The 22,961-nt window shown below is 43.0% G+C and overlaps 1 protein-coding gene across 1 annotated transcript in view; it reads left to right on the top strand.

The window, feature by feature from the left end:
- Positions 1-22,961, top strand: part of arhgap39 (Rho GTPase activating protein 39) — a 59,160-nt gene that overhangs the window by 5,229 nt on the left and 30,970 nt on the right. The window lies entirely within an intron of this gene.

Genomic DNA, 22,961 nt, shown 5'->3' with positions numbered 1-22,961 from the left:
AGCTAACCGCAAACAATGGAGGACATACCGCCGATCCTGTTCTTGCTTCTCGATATGTGGCTGTTAAAGTAATGCTGTGCGGCGACATTATTGAGACGGTGTTGTAGTTTAAAAATAGCGCCTCGTGTGTTGTCTTTCCCCTTGCGACACTCTTTCAACCAATCTCCACCCTTTAGTACCAAACAACTGTGCCAGGTACCCCAACGGAAGGGTACCCAAAAAGTGGTACGGTATGGATTTTTGGTACTTTTCTCAATGGAGACACAAATAAAAGGGTACCGACCCGTACCGTACCGCACCCCTCGGTGGAAACGCACCATTAGGGTTACCTAATACCTGAGCCTTCTCCTGATGGTGTCAATTTTGGAGGTCCACCTGAGCTCCAGGAGGTTGGCGCTTAGATCCCCCGACTCATGCTCATACTCATGCTGAAGCATCCTCGAGCAAGACCCTGATGCTTAATGCTTAGAACAGGTTAAAGTAGAGCTGGTTCAAACCGTATTAGGGTTGCCACCCGTCCCTTACGGAATTGTCCCGTATTTGAGCATGAAATATCGCGTCCCGTTTTGAATAAATACGGGACAGGGTTCGTCCCGTATTTTCCGACTTGTCTTCAATGCAGATTCCCATGCAAATAATCACACCCGAACTCTGAGAAGACTCTTCCTATTGCCCTCTGATTGGGTAATTCTCGCTGCCGTTGTTGGTTTGATTGGCCGTGAACCTGAAACAAACCAATCAGAGTCAGAGGAGGGCGGGTGTCGATCGGCGTAGGCAGTCTGCTGAGCCGCTGCTATTGCCTCTGGTGACAACACTAGCAGCCACGATGAGCTAACATGCTAACAAGCTAACTCGCCGGCCAGTTGCGAGGAAGTTGGCCGGCGAACAGCTGATCTGGTAGCTAGTGTTTACTTACCAATAACATAACAATACCGTAAGAATCTTTTTTAATACCGTGATATGGACTTTTGGCCATACCGTGCAGCCCTAGGTTAAATGCAGAAGTCTGATTTCAAGCGTGTTCAAATGTTGATCAAATTTGTTTTAAAGATACATACATCAGTCGGGGTCAGTTATTACCCCTGTGTTATTGTACCCTCTGCATTCACCGTCATGAAACATGTTCATGACAGGTATTCAAGCTGAATTAAGGGATGTTCCCGTTAAATGTTACTGCATTATTGTTTTAATCAACCCTCATTAAGAGCTTCTCTACTTTGTCAAAGTAACTGCACCTCCAGACAGAACAACTCCATGCTGGAAGTCCAGCTGGCAGGTACCTCACCTCCTACCCGGACATTGACTAGGTTTTCCTGCACTCCCCCGCCCCACCAAGAAGGTCTGGAAGGCACATTGCGACACGTAGCGGGTATTCCTGTTAAAGACAAGCTGTGTGCGTCACACGCAAACCAACCGCAGTAAAGACTACAAACCCAACTCCTCAAATATGTTCCCTTGCTGCATCGATGCAGAATGATCCGTGTCTGCGTTGCAAAGCGTTTTAGAATCGAGACGTTTCCACAGCTCTTCTGTCCTTAGGATGAGCAACACAGGAACATGCGAGCTTCCCAGGGGGCCATCATAAAACACACCACAGAGAACATTAACATTTTCCTTTAAACCTTTGAATCGGGTTTTCGTCATCGCATCCTATTGGAGATGTTTGACCTTTTCTGTCCAATCCCCTGTCAGTAAAAGAAAAAAGTCAGTTTCGCTCCCCAATAAAACTGCAGCACGCCTCTGCAGATGCTTCAAACATGCCAGTGGCACGTCACATTTCATCCGTCACAGTGCACAATCATTTGCTGAAGTGGTTGCAGTTCTAATCTTTCTCGCTGTTAGCTCGTCTGTGTGCTGGCGGAACGCCAAGAGGGAAGGGGGGGTGGGGGGGGGGGGGGGGGGGGGTTGGAGACAGGAGGGTGAGGAAACCAAGCTATGAGGGGATATTGACAGGCAGTACAGCCACCGTCTCTTCCATTCCAGATGATGACCCCCACACACATCTGTTGAGCCGTCTAGCTCTCGGGCCAGTTCATCAGCAAAGCACCGTTTGAATCCGAACGGAAAACAGTGAGCGGAGATAGCAGCATACTGACAGTGACGTGTGCGTGCGCCTGCGTCTGTGTGTGTGTGTGTGTGTGTGTCGGGGAGGTAGGGATTAAAGAATAATAAGCAGCATTGCATGCATAAAATGGAGAACTCAGACGGCAAGTTTGTTTCTTTTTCAAACTGCCAAAGTCGTTGTCAACCAGCACCGGTGAATTATTCTGCTGACTTTATCAAGGTGGAGCTAAAACCTTTACAAATACGTGTCCTTTCGGCCACAGACGACTGAGCAATGTACCATCGCCTACGGTAAGTCATTACTAACTATTAGTTATTTTTAAATGATTTAGTTAGCTAGCTCTTATTAGATATTTAACTAGATATTATCAAACACGTGGCCTGAGGGAAGGACAAGGATGCAGAGATGGGTTGACTGATACGGATTTATTCCAACACTCCACTATTTAACAATACTAGCAGTTAGGTAACAAATGATAATTCTCCTTGGAAACTATGACGCGGGTGTGAATACATTTAACATGCAAGACACACTGGCACAGGACAAGGGGAGACGCAGACTATAAGTATCCATGAGGGAGGTGAGAGAACAGGTGGACACAATTAGGAATCAGGGAAGACAATCAACAGGAGACACATGAGGAAGGGCAAGGCACCTGAAACGAGAGGAGAATTAGACACCAAAATAAAACAGGATGTTCAAAAACAGACGCGACGACAGGACACAAACACAAGCTTGACCTCCCGGTATGACAGACATGAAGGCATGCTAGCCAGCTACCGTCAGCTAGAGTGCAGACAGTGAGAGATATTTCCTCTTCTCATAGGTTACTGCCATCTTTTGGTTATCCTCTATTTGGGTAAAATACAATTATTTGAGACTGCACTTGATTCAAGGTTTAAATGTTTTGTTCTTTGCTTTTACAGAAGCATGGAGTAATCAGCTCAATAACAGAGCCAGCTGTGGAAGCTGTGAATCTGATGCAAAGACAGCGTTCTGGACAATGGTCACGTTGTTTGACATTGCTTAACATATTGTTAAACACGAGAAACTAGAAAGAAATCAAAATAAAATTGAATGATGATCCGTTTTCAGAATCTCGTATTGCTGCCATTTGATGACAATATATTATATATATATATATTGTATATACACAAAGCCCAATAAATTTATTATTTTTACAAAGGTTAAATGTTATACCACAAGTTTAAATAATGCCCCCTAAATAATATGTACATTTCCTACCATGTGTTTCAACCTTCCTGAAGTAAAAAACAGTTGCTGAAATAAAAATTCAGTTTTGGTGCAAACACTTGCTTTAATAGGGATAAAAGGAAGCCAAAAGGATCCCAATTCCTTATATCTGTATTATGTAGCTGTGAAAACATCACAACATCATGGAAATGAGCTGGAATCGGTCAGAGCCATGTGGTCAATATTCTTACCGTGGGGCAAACTGCTGTACCCACCCACCCTACTGGTTAGTGTGTGGGACCCAATGTAGGCCCTAATTAAGGTTCGATTTATGGGCTTTTTTCAGGCCTAATACCAATTCTTAGTAATCACTAATAGATATTTGCAATGAGGAGGTGCAGGTGATTGGACACAGGAGGGAAAAATTAGGGACATAGCAGATAATCTCAAAGGAGGGAAAGCACACTAGGGGAGGAAGTGAAGCAAAAAATGCAAAATAAATCTAGGGCAAAACTGTGAGCGAAGGTATATTAGAAAGCTAAGATTGAAATGACAATTACTATATTTAGTGAATGAAACCTCGGGCTGATTGATAATTTGGTCTCATTTGTCCATCTCACTTTGTGTCCTTGCCGTTGTCTCACTCAGACAACTGAACATCTAGGAACTATGTACTTCTATGAATTGTACTTCCTGCTCCAGCTCGGGGAGTACAGTTTTATTTATTCTTTCTGCTTGCTTTCCTAAAGTTTGTGATATTCATACTAAATAGTTTGATCCTGCCGTACACCTGTTCTGCTACTTGCAATTACTTGTATCATTTCAGTTAGAGAAATTGAATGTATTTTACATCTTTTACATTGTTGATTCTGTACACATGACATCCATTGCAGTTTGTCCATCCCGGGAGAGGGATCCCTCCTCTGACGTTCTCCCTAAGGTTTCTTCCCTTTTTTCCCCATTGAAGGGTTTTTTCATATTTTGGGGAGTTTTTCCTGTGCCGATGTGAGGGTTTCGGGACAGAGGATGTTGCATGTGTACAGACTGTAAAGCCCTCTGAGGCAAATTTGTAATTTGCGATTTTGGGCTATACAAAATAAAATGAATTGAATTGAATTGAATCACTGGTCCCTATAAAGGCACATTGTAAAGTGTTTAAATTAATTCTTATTCATTCCCTATACTGCCGCTTATGCATATTGTACTGTCTAATGTGAAAATCAGCTCCACTTTGCCCAATAATCACATCACACACATGAATAAATAAATATCCTGTCGTCATTGAGACATTCTGTCCTAAGATCCCCTCCGCTGAGTTTCAGCACCGGGGACAGCGTCACTCTTTTCTCTGCACACAACAACCAGAGACTTCCTTCTGAGAATAAATCACCGCAATTCATGTTGACAGTTAATGAATAATGATTCTTTTCATGTATATAAATATACTATGGACGGGTATATGGGGATGCTGCAGACGTATCATCAGTTCAGGGATCAGGGGCATCCTGTGTTTTCATTAACACCACAGGGATCCTGTACCGTCATTGGATGGTTATTGATTGGTTGTGTTGGTGATGCGATGATGTGTAGTAGGCGAGGGGGTGGGGGCTGCATTGTGACCTCTGCTGCAGCTAACAGCTCCATTGAGTTTGACACATGCCGGGGGGTGTACACACTTGATGTGAAATGCTTCAGAATAAAGTATTCATACTTCTCTCAAAGGCTTTAAAAGGTATACGTGATTGAGTCACTTGTGGAATTCTTTGCTGGAACATGGTCTATTCTTGATGGAATCTATAAAATATCAGAACCACAATGTACACAGAGCGCAGAGCCCTTGCCGAGGAGTGCAGTAAGCACACAGAGCGCGCTCGCTCTCTTTTGATTGGTTAGGTCCAGCTTTCCATTTTTTGTCCCACTGTTTAGTTCAAAGCTTTTGTTAATAACTGATAACTGTACATTTAGATGTTATGAATTTACTAAAGAGATGACATGCTGTGTCTTATCTCCTTGGAGAAGGTAGCCAAGTATGACACGTTTAAAGTATTGAGCGAATAGGATTAAAATCCATATTTCATGTAACGTTTTGTGGGCTTTGCAGTGTTGTAAATAATGTTAATACTGTGGTATTTGGGAATGGAGAACTATTCAGTACCACCCTATTCATGTCATGATCATAATCTTTCATACATTTTTGTTAAAAACCTGCATTTCTATTTTAAGTCTACGTTCAATTACTGTATGTGCATTTGCTTAAATTTGTGTGTGTATTTGTGTAACTGACATTACACACACAGTGACACAGTGTAAAACACAAAAAACTTCCACACACTGTTTTGCTACATTAGATTTGTTGAATTTTGTCTCACAGATGAAGCCTGAATTTAGCTCGTCTTGTACCTTTGTTGCCTTGTTAAGTACCGTTGAGGAATGACTTTAATATGTAGAAGAACAAAGCTCTCGTCTGGCACCATGTGTATAGCAAAGCCAAGATGAGCGGTCTTAACTCGGAGTAACACACACAACGTGCATTAGCACAAATCAATTTTTGATGTCAATCCTGAACAACTTGTCGTTGTGTGTTTCAGGCAGCTCTCAGTTAATGGTGAGTCAGCGAAGCCTCGAAGCCCTGTACTTTGACATGCAGCAGGCAATTTAATTAGCCACGCTGCTGCCGAACAACAAATGAAATATCCCCATTAGGAGGGGCCCTTGTGTGTGTGTGTGTGTGTGTGTGTGTGAGAGAGAGTGGGGGGGCAAGATAAACACACACATAGTCTAGCGTCTTTCAGTTTTCTGCTGTGAAGCAGAATTGGTCACTGAAGAATTGAATTTGACTTTCCCCCGGGGTGTTGACATAGATTACTGTATATTTCTGCTATCGTAACACCTTGTTTTTTAAAACCGCTTACCTAATTTACTCTGTATAATACCAGGATATTTCAGTGTTTCCCCTAGAGGTAGTAGTCGGGCAAAGCGGTTCGGCCAAGCTGCAGGGGGTGTTGTCAGTCTGCTGGTGCTCTGCTTTGCTGATGTTTGTATTTTTTGATCATGAAAACACAATTGAATACAAATAATTGTAATTTAATTTATAAAAACCCTCTTGGCATCAGTAGTTTTAACGTGGTATTATGATCTGCTTAGAAGTTGTGTTTATAATTATAATTATAATATAATTAATAATTCATCGCTAATATCTATTTTAATTGCTGTGAAAACATTTCCCCAAAAACCTATATTTATTCAACTTTCTCACAAAATTTTAGAAGACTGCAATTCAACATATATCCCAATAGCTTAATAATGAACCTGTGGTCATGTTTCATTTTTACTGAACAGACCTTTAATGCATCATCATTCTAATCAATGCTACAAAAGGTGCTTACTTACTTTGGACTTATTAGAGACAAATGGTGACCGTTACGTCTTCTTCACTCATGCTGGGAGACTTCCACACACACAGACGGGTTGTGTCTGTCTGTGGCTGTGACGTTTAAGTGCAGCCCGTGTGTGAATGAGGCCGTATGGGACAGCGTATTTGTCCCCTCGAAAGCCCAAACTTTAAAGGCTTGACGATGAAGGGCTCCAGTAAAATGTCCCCTTATCCACCCGGGTGTCCTCCAGCCGGGCCTCTTAATGGAGCCCGTCCAGGTCGTGGCCTGCTTTCCTCCCGCTCTTGGTTCACACGGTGCAGGCTGAGGGGGTTCACGGGGGTCACACACACGTAAGTGTTCTGCTTAGGATTCAGGAAGTTTAAAGCCACTCCAGATCGATTGAGTGAAGAGGAAGTAGCTCACTTTTAATACCTGCAGTGGCCGTGTGTTGTGCTGCTTGTTTCCAATGTATTCTATTTGTTCCTCTTTGTTCAATTAAAGTCCAGAAGAACATCCTATACACACTTAGGACCACTTGATCCAGAACAACAAAGTTGTTTGGGCCGTCTCCCAACAGGTTCCTCCTGTTGTATGGTTAATAACTTAAATTAATTATGAACATTTCTAGTAATAAAGAAAAAAATAAACGCATGCAATGAAGCATACGTTGTGTTAAACACACAATTAGCATTAGTAGCATCAAAGCATGGTGGCTTGCCAACTAGCCAGTTGTCTGCTACTTAGCCGGCTAGCTTGCTGATTCCACCATGCTTCAGTGCTACACCAGTTACAGAGCAGAGATGTCACCTGACTGTTGGCCGCTGTCACGAGAGCATGTGATGCGGTCACCATCGGTGTGTTTACAACGTTTGGTAGCAGGCACTCGGTTTACAGACAAACCACCAGTGTGCCAGGACTCACGGGTCAGAGAATTTTGAGCGGAATGTTGCTAGGAGACCACTTCCCAACGTTTTTTTTTTTTGCAAGCGCCTCCAGAATTAAGTACAGCGTTACACCCACACACACACACACACACACACACACACACACACACACACACACAGAGTGTGCGAATGAAGGCTGAGATTGGGATGTTTCTAGCTTTGTTAAATTATGTACTGAAACTTTTTTTATTATTTCAGTGATTCCCCTACCATTCAATAGGGGGGTGCCTGCCCCCCAACCAGCACAATTATCCATTGATCTCTGCACACGGGGGAGTTTTGTCCCAATGGACAGAGTGCGTGTTGGAAAACGCAAAGTGTCAGCTGATTTGAGCGGTCAGTAGTTCATAAGAGGCCGGATCAATAGATTGCACACTTTAAGCAGCCGGTTATGCTACAGGCAACAGTGGGCTCCACAGAGCTGCTGTTATGAGGCGGTCGGCCTCCAGCATCTAAGCACGCTGCTGCTGTTATTTTTAGTGTGTGGGTGTTGAGAGGTCCAGAACAGTCTGTCTGAGAGAGAGAGAGGGAGAGAGAGAGAGAGAGAGAGAGATTTTTTCTCATAGACTTCTATACAATCAGAGGAGTCGCCCCATGATCGTCAGTAAAGAGAATTCAAGGGTAAGGCACTTTAGTGTTGGCTTAACTCGGCAGAATTGCTGCAACCTGTCAATCACACGCATAACTTGCTTCATGGTCGTTTTTTGCTTCACAGACCGGTTTCAGGTTAGAGAGTATTTTGCAGACCAGTATTGAAGGTGCGGCGGGAAGGGGACGTGGACGCTGCGCACGGCAAGAGAAACGCTTGGGTGGCTCTTGGGAAACAAGGGACAAGGTCACACCCACTCTTTCTATGTAGTTTGTTTTTTTCCAGTGAGCTTACCAGCAATTCCTAGTGTTTTTTTGCCGTGTCTCGATCAGTTTCTGTGTACCTGTGAGTTTTGCCTAGTGGATTTGGATATTGGACAGTGTGACTCACTACCGGTGTACCGAAATTACAGACAAGCGCATGTAATTGAGAGAGAACTCACCCAACCCACCAACTACACAACTGAACCGCACAGCACCTGTCTCTCTCTGTACATAGACCTCAGATATGACAGTGTGTCCTGCTGTGAATCCAGGTTACACAACCTGACTCCGGATCAAATTGTAAACCTGAAAAAAAACGTTCTTGTTAAACCGACATTTTGTTGTCTTTTATAATAGCACGGGCGTTGAGGTCTGTATGCGTCCATATCTGCTCAGCAAGAAGATCATTCTCTTCATTATGCTGCTGTGGAGAGCACAGACGGATAAAGTTGCGAGCGTGGCCTCTTCAGAGTGACTTCATCTGAATATGTCCGGTGTTGAAAATGTACCTTAACTAGGCCTGTCACAATATGCAATAAATTGACATATCGCACACTCTCTGAAATCATGCATTCATTTTTGGTGCTGTACCATTTTATATATACAGTGGGTGAAATAAGTATTGAACACGTCACCATTTCTCTCAGTAAATATATTTCCAAAGGAGCCATTGACATGAAATTTTCACTAGATGTTGGTAACAACCCAAGTAATACATACATACATACATGAAATACAAATACTTTTTCCATGTGTCATTTCCCATTATTACACATAACTTTATTTCTGAACTTCTTTGTTTGGATTTCTTGCATGCATGTATTACTTGGGCTGTTACCAACATCTGGTGAGAATTTCATGTCAATGGCTTCTTTGGAAATATATTTACTGAGAAAAATGGTGACGTGTTCAATACTTATTTCACCTGCTGTAAATGAAGGTCACCAACATTTATGTTGATGCTGCTGCCTCTGTCCTTTCTCCTTGTGGAAAGCGGAGGCGGGGTTTAGGCAGTGTGCACACAGATACAGAGCGGACACGGACGCTGAAGAGAACCAGTGAATCCACCATGTCGTCCTGCCGGCGTTCGAAGCCCCGGGTTAAACCTCGCCGGCGTGCTTTTCCGCTGGACACATTTTCTCGAACCTGACCGCATCGCACCAAGCCCTCAAGTGTCTCTTGCGCTCACAATTTTTTTGTTTCATTTATATTTTTAATATATTTTTTCACATTCCGATTCTAATGTCTAACTACTCTGACGAATAAAACGTTCTTTATTCTTTGAAAGAGCGCACTTCTATTATTATGCTATTATATTGTCATTATGTTATCAGTGGAATAAAATGGTCTGAAAATTGCAATAATATCCCAATAAATGTTTATGCAATAAACGCACAACAAAAAATTGATATTGTGACAGCCCTAACCTTAACTACACATATTTGTACACCCCACAAGTTTGACGTAAATCCAACGAAGGTTGTCCAGATATGGAAAGGATACACACACTTAGTAGTCTCACCTTAAAAGATATAGGGCCGGTTTCGGAGACAGGGCTTAAATCAAGACTGAAGTAGGCCTAAATCAGACTAGTTAATCCTGGCTATTTAAGTATTAACTAATGAATGATATCTGCCTTCATAGGTTCTATGGAAGAACATTAAACTGGGATTAAAAAAAGAGAATGCAGCAAGCAGAAGAGAGCGATTTATTACAGGTGGTGGACCACCAATAAAGGACACATGTGATGAATTGGGTGACTTGCTGTCTGGTATAATAGAGCACCAGCAACCTCTGGATGGTATACCAGACAATGACCATTTGGACAGTGAACATGGAGAACTGAGCACAAATGGTAAATATACCTTAGGAAGTAAATTGGTTACAGGACCATATTAGTTGATTTGAGTTTGGAACAGTGGTCTTTTTTTCCAGAGGAAACCAATCAAGAGCCAGTTCACAACGAGCCTGAACCCTCCACATCTGCTATGGCACCCCTGGGAGATGAAGCTGCTACCATCCAACAGAGACCAAAAAAGATAACTATGCATGAAAAGTTAGCCAGAGAATTTCATGAGCGTAAAATTGAATATTTAAAAGAAGAACATGAAATGAAAATGAGAATTCTAGAGGTTGAACTGGATATGAAATTGGGAGAGAGGGCTATGCTCCAAAAAAGAATTCTGCATACTAGTAGCCATGGTGAATATGAGGAATTGTGAAAAATAAAAATAAATGTATTGTCATTTGGCGTGTGAGTGAGTATTAATCATCACAAACTACATTTTACCCGACTTGGTTCACTAGTTTAATTTTGCTACATTATTGTAATTTTGTACAGAAACAGTATGCAAGCACCACCATACCATAATGGATACATTCCATATTTAAATGCTGAAGTGCTGCACTGTGAAAGCAGCTCTGTGTGCAAGTCCTCGCTGGTCATTGGCTGCCTCTGCCACCATGGGCACATCTGCATCATCCTGATCTTCCATTGGCAGGTCAGGACAGCCATGCTGCTTCAGGTAGTTGTGCAGCACAGCTGTAGCAATGATCACTTTGCAGCATCTTCTTGGCTTGAAACGAAGCGTATTTCGTAAGCACTGGAATCGAGTTTTCCATACTCCAAACATACGCTCGATCATCCCTCTAGTACGGATATGAGCTCTGTTGTACCTTTGCTGCTCAGCTGTTGTGGGATTTAGATGTGGTGTGAATAAATAGTTACTCTGACCATATCCACTATCACCAAGTAGTAGTCCACTATGTTGTCCACTCTCAAATTGTGCACACAATGAAGAGTTGAGAAAAATCCTTGAATCATGGGTTGCACCTTTCCAACGGGCAACAATGTTTGAAAACTCCAAATTAGGAGTGCATACACCCTGAACATTGATTGAAAAACAGTTCTTACGATTCCTGTATTCCTCTGCATCAGGAGTTGATGGACACTTGATGGGAACATGACATCCGTCTATACAGCCAATCACTCCTGGAAAGTGCCCATATTCATAGAATTGCACTTTATAGTTGGCTTGCCCAGCAGCATCAGGGAACTTGATGTAAAGACTCCTCAGTTCACAAATGGCACTGCAGACTTTGTGAACTATTCTACATACAGTTGGTTCACTGACACCACACAAATCACCAGTTTCACGATGAAAGATTCCACATGCCAAGAACCTCAAAGTGATCAGAACTTGCAGTTGATTGGACACAGGCCTTCCTCTTTGAGACAGAGAGGAAAGTCTAGGCTCAAGCAAAGTAATTATCTCCAATGCATTTTCCTTGTGCATACGAAAGCGGTCTCGAAAAGTTATTTCATCAAACTGATTCAATGGATCACTCCTATCCAGCAGTATTCGTCTGGCTGGCCTTTGTCGTGCATGTTGGTCCTCATTTAGATATTCCAAATAGTCCATGCTCCCAAACAATCCAAGCTCAGTTTCACAAACAGTAGCCTAGCCTACTAAGCGGGAGTTAAACCTGCCTCCTTGGCAGATTAGTTTAAGCTTCAATTCAGTCCAATTTAGTCCTGGAGTAGCTCTAATGCTCAATTTTGCAATCGGCTTTGTTTAATCCAGAACAGGCTTAATCCACGAGTATTTTAAGCTACGTCTGTGCAAGTGAATTTCAGTTAAGCCAGCTCAAACAGCATTTTAGTCTGGAACTAGGCTTGAGCCTTGTCTCCGAAACCGGCCCATAGTGTCACGGTTTGGTCTCTCTTCCTGTTTTAGTTTGAAGTTTCATGTTCCTTGTGGTCCTGGGTTAACTTCACTTCCTGCCTTGTCCTGTGATTGCCTGAGTGTTTCCACCAGAGTGTTGAGGGTGCAGGTTGAAGGCAGGCAGGCAGGCAGGACTCAAATGCAGGATTCAGATTTCCGGAATGTGCTCTTTATTTTGCACCAAAATGAACACGAGCCAAAAGAACGTGCACCAACATTGACTGACATTAGACAATGACGCGACCAGGGACAGGCACACGGGGCTTAAATACACAAGGGAGGTGCAGGTGATTGGACACAGGTGGAAACACTCAGGCAATCACAGGACAAGGCAGGAAGTGAAGTTAACCCAGGACCACAAGGAACATGAAACTTCAAACTAAAACAGGAAGAGAGACCAAACCGTGACATATAGTCTTTTAGACAAGAAAATGTCTGTTACCACAGTGATGAATCGCTGTAAAGCCTCTACCCGGCTACACCTATTTCAGTTAATATATATTTATATTATATTGTTTGACAATGTTAATGTGAGTAAAATAATCACTGAGATGAATTGTGAGGAAAAAGTCAAATATAGTTATAGTTAGTACTGTCCGTCACATTAAGATTGGTGACCGAGAGGAAAGTGAAAGAGCGTCCATACATTACCATTGCGCAGTTTGTTGTTTGGGGGGGTTTGCGGCTTCACCCCAAATAAGGTAAACGCACTGTGATGTTTCATCACGCTGGGCCGTTTCTGGTGGTTCAGTCCTGCAGACAGGCAGATATCCCACTGGGCCCTGTGTTTGTGTGTGTGTGTGTGTGTAACACAGATGCAATCTGCAGTGCTGTTAAAGAGTAGCCTTGACATTTCACACTGCTGTGGTACCGCACGCTACCAGACTGAACGCTTTTACTGGGCGTTCAGACCAAAAACGTCACAATAAGAAATAATTGGAAGGAGTTGCTCATACTGTTGTTGATCAAAGCGGTGAACCAGAAGGCTTTGTGGATTTATTCATACCTAAGTAAAGGCAGTTCTGTTGTTTGAGGTTTTAAGACAAACAATAATCTTCTCCTGAGCCCTGTTCAAATTCAAACGATACCCAAACCTATTCCCGGACCAGCAGGTTCAGGAACAGCTTCATCCCTGCGGCTGTCATTCGACTGAACTCTGCCCCCCACCCCCCACACACATCTCCCTCAGTGACTGTACTTCCCCCCTCCACCCTGGCTTGACTGCCACTAGGGTTGGGTATCGTTTGAATTTGAACGATTCCGATTCCGATTCCTTGTTTCGATTCCGGTTCCCAGCGATTCTCGATTCCGATTCTTTTAAGAGGCAGGGTCAAAAAAGTTTAAGTTTAAGATATTTTAAATGAGCTAGCTAACCAAGGGTCTTTCTGAAGGAAATAGTCTGACCTTCTCCATCAATGTTAATTCTATGAACTTTTTATTAACTTTACTATGAATTTCTAACAGGGCTGTTTTCAACTACAATATAAATATCAAACTATGAACTTGATTATTGTATAAACATTATAAATTATGAATATATTTTAACAGGGGTACACTTTCCTCCAGAGAGCTTTATTTTTGAAACCTCACAAAAACACATTTACACGTGAGTGTATGATACTGCAGGTACTTAAACGTTACCTTGCTCCCACCGATGGGCGGTTTAACCCTTGGAATCAGAGGAAGAGGCAGCGCGTCAAACACGGGGCACACGGAGGGAGAAGGGGGGGTGGGGGGGGGGCTGCCAACTCTCCCAACCCCAAATCAGGGACACTTTCGCTGACGGGGGGGCTGCTGGCGGTCGACGCGGGGAGTGCTAGCACAATCTTTTTTTTTTCTTTGCAGCGCCAGCCTCACTGCTCATTTTAACAGATAGGACAGCTCCGCTCTGGCCACCCGGCACCCGCGCGCGCACTGGTCTGATGCATCACAAATTCACAACAACCGGGAGTTTTTTGCCGAGTTTTCGGTTTGTTTTGAGAAGTGTAACCACTTCTTCGATCGCGCTGTTACGCCAACACTACCGGTGGACGCTTCTTCGTTGGTGTTCAGCGGTTTCTATTTCCGGTCGGCGCCGGCGGACTGAGAATCGAAACTAGGAATCGAATTTTAAACTTTTGAATGATACCGGGTAAATCGCAAAGCTAGTTCCGATTCCAATCGATTCTCGATACCCAACCCTAACTGCCACACACCTTCCTCCAGCCACTGAACACTTGCACTGTTACTGCACACTATTTCTTACTGTACATATCTATTTATTCACTATTACACTTTACATATGAACATACTCTGCACTTTTTGCTATTTTTCACTTCTGGTTGGATGTTAAACTGCATTTCGTTGTCTCAGTACTTGTACCCTGTGCAATGACAATAAAGTTGAATCTAATCTAATCCAATCTCCTGAAGTTGTAAACCTAGGAGAAACACGGGTATTGCTGCATTAATAGCACAGTATTCATCTGTTGGTAGAACCTAGGACTTCTCTTGGGAAACAATGTCCTGAGGGTCCTGAGTAAGTGGCCCTGTGTAGCTGCTCTGGTTGAGTCGGGCAGCAGGTGGTCTTAGGGGGGGGTCACACCTTCAGAGCCCCGGAGGGAGTGCCAACAGTCGGTTTGGTATGTGCACACTCATGTGTTTGTGGCAGCTGAGGAGGTGGTGGGTCCTCACAGCAAAGGACAATAGCACATTTATTTTACTCGTTGATCTGCTGTTCACAAGTGATGCGAACTGTGCGGAGTGATCCGAGCCGTTCGGATCCGTCGCACCACTACCTCTTTACCACAACATTTCCCAGCTCATTCTGGGGGATCCTGAGGCATTCCCGGGCCAGTTGAGAGATATAATCAGTCCAGCGTTTCCTCCTAGGTCCCAGGTCACCAGTTTGCCATGCCTGGAAAACTTCCAGTGTCCAGCAGGCATGGTGATTAGATGCCCCAACCACCTCTACTGAGGAGTGACTACTCTAAGGGTTCTCCCAGCACGCAACGGAGGGAGCTCATTTCGGCTGCTTGTATCCGCGACCTTGTTCTTTTAGTCAAGACCCAGAGGTGATGACCGATATTTAAAAATTAAAATATCTTGGTTAGTCTGTATGTAAATTCAGAGCAAGTGACTTTCAAAATATTAATAATTAGGAAAAACTACATTAACCGGCAATAAAATAATCGTAGGCATTGATAACTTGCTGCTAAATTGGAGTGCTTAGCACGTTAACGCATTATTATCACGTTAATGTGTCAAGCAATAACCCTTACCCATGAGGTTATATACATTTTTTTAAACTAAACAACTGAAATGCAGGAAACCCGTCAGGTTAAACAAAACAAAAATAATTGCACATCAGAGTGGGGAAACCAGACAAACCTTAACTACACTGTAAAACACAGTTACTACAGTAATGATAGTTTAGAGAGGTGGAGTTTGTCAACTTTAGACTCCAACAATTGCTCCCTCAACATTATACTATTTTGACAATGGACGATTTGACAACACTTGACAAAAACAATGACAAAGACAAGTTATAAGTTACAAGTTATGTGTGTGTGTGTGTGTGTGTGTGTGTGTGTGTGTGTGTGTGTGTGTGTGTGTGTGTGTGTGTGTGTGTGTGTGTGTGTGTGTGTGTGTGTGTGTGTATATATATGATAATTTGGTATTTGAGGTGGAATTCTAAGAATTCCCAGGGGAGATTCTTCTGCTTGTAGGAATGTCTGGTGTGCACCGGTGACACGAAGCAGGTGGATGTGGGTCGGGGGATTCTGTTGTTTTATTGAAAATCTGTTGGCCCCTAAGACAGATTCTTAACCAAACAATTGACATCCATTATACATTTCCATTTGCATGGTACCCTGTAGCACCTAACGAGTCCTCCAGTCTCCACCTCCTCTGCTCACGACGGGTCCTGGCCCTCCAGCATCAGGCCTGCTGGGCCCTCATGGGGACACGATTAAGCCAATTGAGGGCGGGTGAAGTGAAACAATGGTGGGAATGAAAGGAGAGGCCCCCAGGTCGGACTCATGCCCGGTGGAGTGTGGAGGAGGTCCTGATCCACGTGGAGCAAAGCTCCATCTGCTGAGCTCCCTTTCAAAATAAAGCTTCATGAGACCTCCTTAGATATACGCAACTAAAGGAGGACCACTTGTTACAGTGTGGCTTTAAGAATAGATAAGCGCTTGCCAATTTGTAGAGTTATTATTGTACAATTACAATGGAATCCATCACTTAAATGGCAGCCTGATCCGAGGTTGTTGTTTGATGCTTTTGACTGCTAATGTTCGAATACATTAAAGGCCTGATGTATATCTCATGTGGGCCTGCTTTCTCTGCTGGCAGACCTCTTTGACCACCTCGCTTTGGTCGAGCAAGGAGGCACTAATAAGGGGGCCGGCAATTTGATCCCTTCGCTCTCCCGGGCCTAGTGTCCTCGGGGAGATGCTGAACCCTGAATTGTTTGATGTGTTTATCGCTCCTGGTGAGCAGGTGGCACCTTCCATGGCAACCTCTGCCTTCAGCGTGTGAATGGGTGAATGCTGGCTGGCCTTGTAAAGCACTTTGAGAAAAGCGCTTTTGAGAGTAGTCTATTTAAAGCATACAACATTTGAGTGAATGCTGGACACTCAAAAGGGCTGTGTTTGGGTCCGTGGAGGGCGGATCGGAGCAGAGAAGATAAAGAAATACTAAATAAACAGTAGAGTTTCAGTTTGCTGGCTAAAGTGACTCTATTTCAGCCATGAGGTAAAATAAAGTCCCCCCTGTTCCTCCCCATCACGTCTGTAGACTGGATGAGACTGACATTGACATTTGTTAACACTCTGAACACCCATCACATCCGACTATGGCCTCGCTGTAGGATCTGCACCTCTATGGAAACTATGTCTATGGCTAGAAGACGTTGTGTAGTGTAACGCAGTTACAATGCCGTAAATCTTTTTTTTAAAAGAGAAGTTTAAAATGGGACAACACTGGTAGCTATACGAATAACATTTCTCCAAGTGTCTGCAAGTGTGGGGGAGAAATGGAGGTCTTACAGGCTTTTCATGCTAGACACATTGAGCTATTTAGATATCTTCTGCTTTCCTTTGTGTTCAGCAGAAGTTCGGTCAACTTTTGACACATTCACGTTCATATGCTTTATTTAGAGCCAGATTTTAAATAAGTGCTGCAAAGTCAAATGATTGAAAATAGCATGGTTGAATTCTTGAATGTATTTGATTAAAGCAATACTGAATTGTTTTACTCAAGATTAGCTTTGACGATGTATATATAAATATTCATTGAGTCTAAATGTCGCTTTTCTGCATGATCCCTTACAATGGGCATAAAAAGATATAAGTCATGAGTCATATAACACCAAATCGATCATATTTTCAAAATGAGTTACGTGCAGGCTACCAGCTGACTCAGGATCACAGCTGACATTCAGGGAGGAATTCCAAGAATCCCCTGAGGAGATTCTTCTGTGTAGCAGTTGCAGTTTTTCTAGCCAATCGACACACTGGGAAGTCTCCTATGCAAAGCCCCATGGATGTGGTCACAACTGCTGGTCACATCGGTGCTGTATGCAGTGTTGTGCCTGAACGCGTTCATTGAACGATAGTTGGGTTGCCAGATAGCTATAGAAAACACACCGTGAACGCGCCTTAATAAGAAAACACCCAATCTGGCAACACCAGCCTCCAGCGTCGCACCGCCGCTTGCGTCATCTAAAAAAAAGAAATGCATGGAGGAGACAGCAGCGTGTAGCAAAGAGACGGCGTATAATAATTTAAATGAGTTTTATGAAGTTACTGACAACGTCGGTGAGGATGGGAGGAATCTGACCTTTCTTTGCAAACATTTGCACCTTAATGATAACTGTCGTGTTTTTATTCCTTGTTTAAAAAAGACCATTCAAGCAGCATGTGTTTGAGAATGTACTGTAGGGGTGAACGCTGCAGCTGCTGCTAGTGTGGAGTGAATGGACAGCAACATTAAAGCAACAATGGGGAAATGCTGTCCCCTCAATGCTAATGTAAACCCTGGTTGGATAAGGATTCAAAATTGGATATGAAGATTAAATCTGATGCATAGCTTCAGTGTTAAAACTGATAAAACAATTGCTGTCTGTGGTTCTATATGGGCTGTGGCAATCATTTTGAAAAATAATAGCTTGCAGCAACAGCAGAAAAAAAGAACTGAACTAGTTGGAACTGTGAACTTAGTTCAAATATTTTGAAGTTTGAACCAATAACTGAACTAGTTCATTTTAAAATTTGTGAACTGAACTTTGAACTAGCTCATTTAGAAAGTGAACTTTCCCAACACTAGCTGTATGCCTTCTGAACTCTCTCTCACACACACACACACACCCCCACACACACACACATCTACATAAATGCAAATTGGACCCTCGGTTGCAGATGCGGGAGGCCAGGAAAATATCCATCCTCCATTGTCTTTGATTTCACTTCGGCCTTTCTGTCCTTTATCCTGCCGGCTGCCTCATTCATCTGCAAATAGCAGCTCCCTCCCCCTCCACCTCCATTCTTCTCCAGCAACTCTCTCTCTACCTTTCACTAATTCTCCCCCAGCGTCCTCCTCATCACTGCCTCTCCATCCTGCTTTCTTCCGCCCACCTGGGAAGAAGTAGGTAACAAATTACTAGATGGCTTGTTAAAAATATAAGAAGAAAAGTAACCATTTTAATTACTTCATCAAAGTAATATATTGGATTGCTTCTATCGCAAAGTGTGAAACTGCGCCACAAAGCTGGATGTTGGCTCAGGTGTTACGTGGAGGAGTTTACTTTTCTCCAAGTAACTGTAGAGGGATGTTTGAGCTCAGAAACTCTACTGCAGGATTGAAACACACGCTTCATCACAGCCTTATTCAGTCACAACTTTGTTATTAACGCTGATATTCAACTATTTGATGATGGATGTGGTTTTTCAATCTTTGCTTATGGTGAGAATAAGATGTAACTCATTTTGTCCTGGGTTTTGTTAATATATTTCATTATTGAAAACACAAAAAAAAATGACAGGACAAAGTTAACCCTAACCCTGCTAATAGCACCTCACACATCGCTTGTTGCTCGTGGTTACATTGAACATCGGCGTCACATCAGCACTGTTGCGTTGTACCCTCGCGTTGATCTTGCTCTGTGAGCAAGATCCCCTTCCTTGTCAGTCACTCTCTCTCTGAGCAGAAGGCTGCTCTCCAGTAAGCCGATGAGTGCTCCGGCCACATGTGGGTCAATAGCAATAGAGGCTTCCGGGCTGACGGTGTGTGCTAAGCTGGAGCTGTGTCCGTCCCAGAGACAGTCGGGGGATCCGATCTAACAGCCGACCCCCATCAGGCCTTCTTCCTCTCTGCCAAGACTAAAATGCTGTTAATGGCAGGGAGGGCAGAACGGGGCTCAAGGCGCCCCTGGAGAAGGGCAGTTACCTTTTTTAAACAAACAGTGCATGTCAGTGTGGATGTAACCTATGGGGATAGAAAACTTCACAACACAGGCTGGTGAGACAAGTGGAATGAAAAAGTGCATTCTTAAATGTTTTATCCTCACCAGAATTAGCCTAATAGAAGGTGGAAATGTGGAAAAGTGTTCCTTTAGTTGTGTTAGGCCATCTTCTCTGGCGTTTTTTACGGCATCTGACCAGATAATTAACACCATTCCACTGTGGCTCAGTGGAGAGCAGGGTTGTCCTCCCATTAGAGGATCAGCGGTTTGATCTCCGGGTCTACCAGTCTGCATGTCGATGTGTCCTTGGGCAAGACTTAAGGCAGGTGGCTCAGTGTATGGAAGCTCATTTTATCAGTGTGTGAATGGGTGAATCATGACATTAATACAGCTCTGAGTGGTCGTAAGGCTAACTGCCTCCTGGCATTATTTTAAGCATCTTAACTTACTGTGTACTTAACGCACACAGATTAGTCTATGTGTGGGAAACAATGAACATAATAATAATTGATAGAGAAATAAAGAAAAATACAAATCAGAAAATGTAACCGTGTGTCTCCATTTACAGCAGAGGTCACTAGCTGGTGGACTGCGGTCTGGATCCGGACCCAGAAGCCGCCCCATCCGGACCCAGACCAAAAACTAAAAAAAGACGGTTGTGATTTAAACGTGACTAGGCACTTTTAACGGCTTTGGTCGTCTTTGCAATGGTGGCTTAAAGCACAGACCAACTGCATTCAAGTTAAACCATCCCACGTGATACTACTCGACCAATCGAGTCAGGGCGATATCGTCTCAATACGGACAGACGAGAGAGGTAGCGGCAAATTACAATTGAAAAGACGGTAGGAAGAAAAGAAAGATGGCGATGTTTGAGAAAAAGACGAGTGAGCCGGAGAAAGAGAGAGAAAGGGAGGGGTGAGAAAAATGAGGAACCAATGGATAGCGACAGTAGAGCATTTAATCCATAATGGACGGACATATTTGTGTTCATACTTCCCACTGCAGCACTAAACCAGTGTCTCATATGTTCATAAGCCGTTGAAACGCCATCATGAGGCGCAATGAGCTCCTCCACGTGAGGAAAGTGTGGAAAGGAAAGTATATATATTCTATTCACCTGTTCAATTGTTAAAACGTGTTTAGATTTATTATTTATAATTTTCTGAAACTTTCAAGTCCAAATGTGAAGCAGAAAAGGGGAAATTCAAGCTTTTCTTCCTGGTTGAATGTGCAGAAATTTTGACTTTGTTTATTTATGCAGCCCTACTTTAATTTAGTTAATTGAGAGAACCTTATTTGATTTGTTTGTCGTGTATCGATTAAATGCAAATGTTGATAAAACTCTATCCCTCTATTTGAGCACACTAAGTAGTCACATTATGATCGAGTTTTGCTTTTGAAAATGTTCTCTAACTGGAGCTCTTCACATTTTGTTTGTATTCCCCTGCTTTACATGCATAAGATAACCCACAGTATATGCGCAAACTGTATGTGACAGCATTAAAGTACAAGTTCAGCACATACAAATATATTTGTCAACAATAATCGTCATCAATTTTGACAGGTTGGACTTCTGAAGTGTTTTAAGAGTGATCATTGCTTCCTTCTCACTCAAGAACCGTGAACACACATCTCACTGGGACAGAGGAGGCGGTGGGGGAGAAGCCTGGTTCGGGTCATGGACACTCTCCACGGGAGGAATGTGACTCCCTGCTGCCCTCAGCCCTCCCCCTGACATTACCACCAGGGTCGAAGGTCAGCTGCTGCAGCCGGTTGCACATGTGCGTTTGAAAAAAAAGATCAGATTAATGGCAAGGCAGCAGAGAAGAGCACCCTTGACTGAGGACCTGGTGCTGCTGGGCGGTGATCACCTTCTAATAATTTTGTCTATCACTGAACTGCAGTACACACCACCAGTGTGACCGCAGCATTCAATGTTTACGGCAGTCAGTGTTGACATTTTATTTATTCCTTTTTTCATTGACAGTGTGATTTGGCCTGAGGATGACAAGGACATGGAGCGATTGTGCTTTTTCTCCACTATGCTAATTTAGACAATCCTTGAGAAGGCGCGTGACAGTTACCATGGTTACTCCTCCGGATACTCGACTCTGATAGCTTCTTTTGGTTTGTGTGCAGTGGGCTGTATCTGTCCCTATGGAATAAATCCTAAATAAATAAATGTGTGTTCACTGCAGCAATTTATCTCACAGAAAACTAAAGGAAAACCAAGATTGTAGGTGGTCACCAACATCAGAAGTTTATTAATCTTTTGGCCTTCCTATGATGTTCGCTTACAGAAGATGCTTCACAGCTGACAAGTGAAATATTTAGCCAAACAGACTTCTTTTACAATTTAAATGGGAATCTGGTTATGGCTAATAACTAGTACAAGCAAAAATAAAACTGTGGGTTGATCGCTTCAGTAGTAGACAGGTAACGTGTGGTATGAAAAAATTAAATATGCGCACCAGAGATGTGCACATAGCTTTTTACTAGTGATTGTCCGACGCTGGGCATCCTTACAACCCAGTGAACGCCTCATGGGCAGCAGGGAGGCCATTGATTAGCTGTTATTGATACCTTATCCAGTTACTGACCATTTCTCGAGTCCCATCCCTGCAACACACATGCAGCATTTTTGGGCTGTAACAGGAATTTTTCTATATTTATATATATTATATTTATATTTGAAGTTTAGTACGTGGAGTTAAAAAGAAACAGACGTTGCCAGAATGTCGCAGGTGACTTTGTTCCTTCGTCGTTGATTTAAAAGCTGCATTTGGTCATGTCGTGTTTCTGTCCATGGAATTGCTGTCATTCTACAATATCCTGTCACTTTACCTCAGATTTGGTCTCCATCAATCTATAAGAAGGAAATTCAGTTGCTAAATGCTCCACTATTTCTATATATTTATCAAATATAAATAATAATAGCGGCTTTAAGTGTGAAATAAAAGTCAGTGCGCCCCACCAAGGAGAGGAAATCAGGTAACACACGGTTCCCTGTCTGAACAGAGCAACAAACACTACTTCATCTAGATAAGAATCAGAGTCTGAATACTGCTTAGCAGAGCGGAAAAGAGAGGGAGGGAAGGAGTACAATGACTGGAGAAATACTGCAGGAACAAAGTAAAGCAATTAATACTCACATGTCAAAGATAAGAAGATACAAGACCAAAACATAAAGGAATATAGCCAGGGCAGCCTCACAGAGTCACAAAGCTTTGTGCTGCTTGCATCGTGTTGAGTCGCGATCTGTCTGATCACAAAATGTATAGTTTACTCACCTTTAATTTGACCACTACAGCCCTGATTATATCCTAGTAAAAATAGTACAAAAACAAATAAAACAAACTAT

The sequence above is a fragment of the Pungitius pungitius genome, chromosome 7, assembly GCF_949316345.1.
Source record: "Pungitius pungitius chromosome 7, fPunPun2.1, whole genome shotgun sequence".
NCBI lineage: Eukaryota > Metazoa > Chordata > Actinopteri > Perciformes > Gasterosteidae > Pungitius > Pungitius pungitius.
This window is presented reverse-complemented; position numbering and strand designations above follow the sequence as displayed.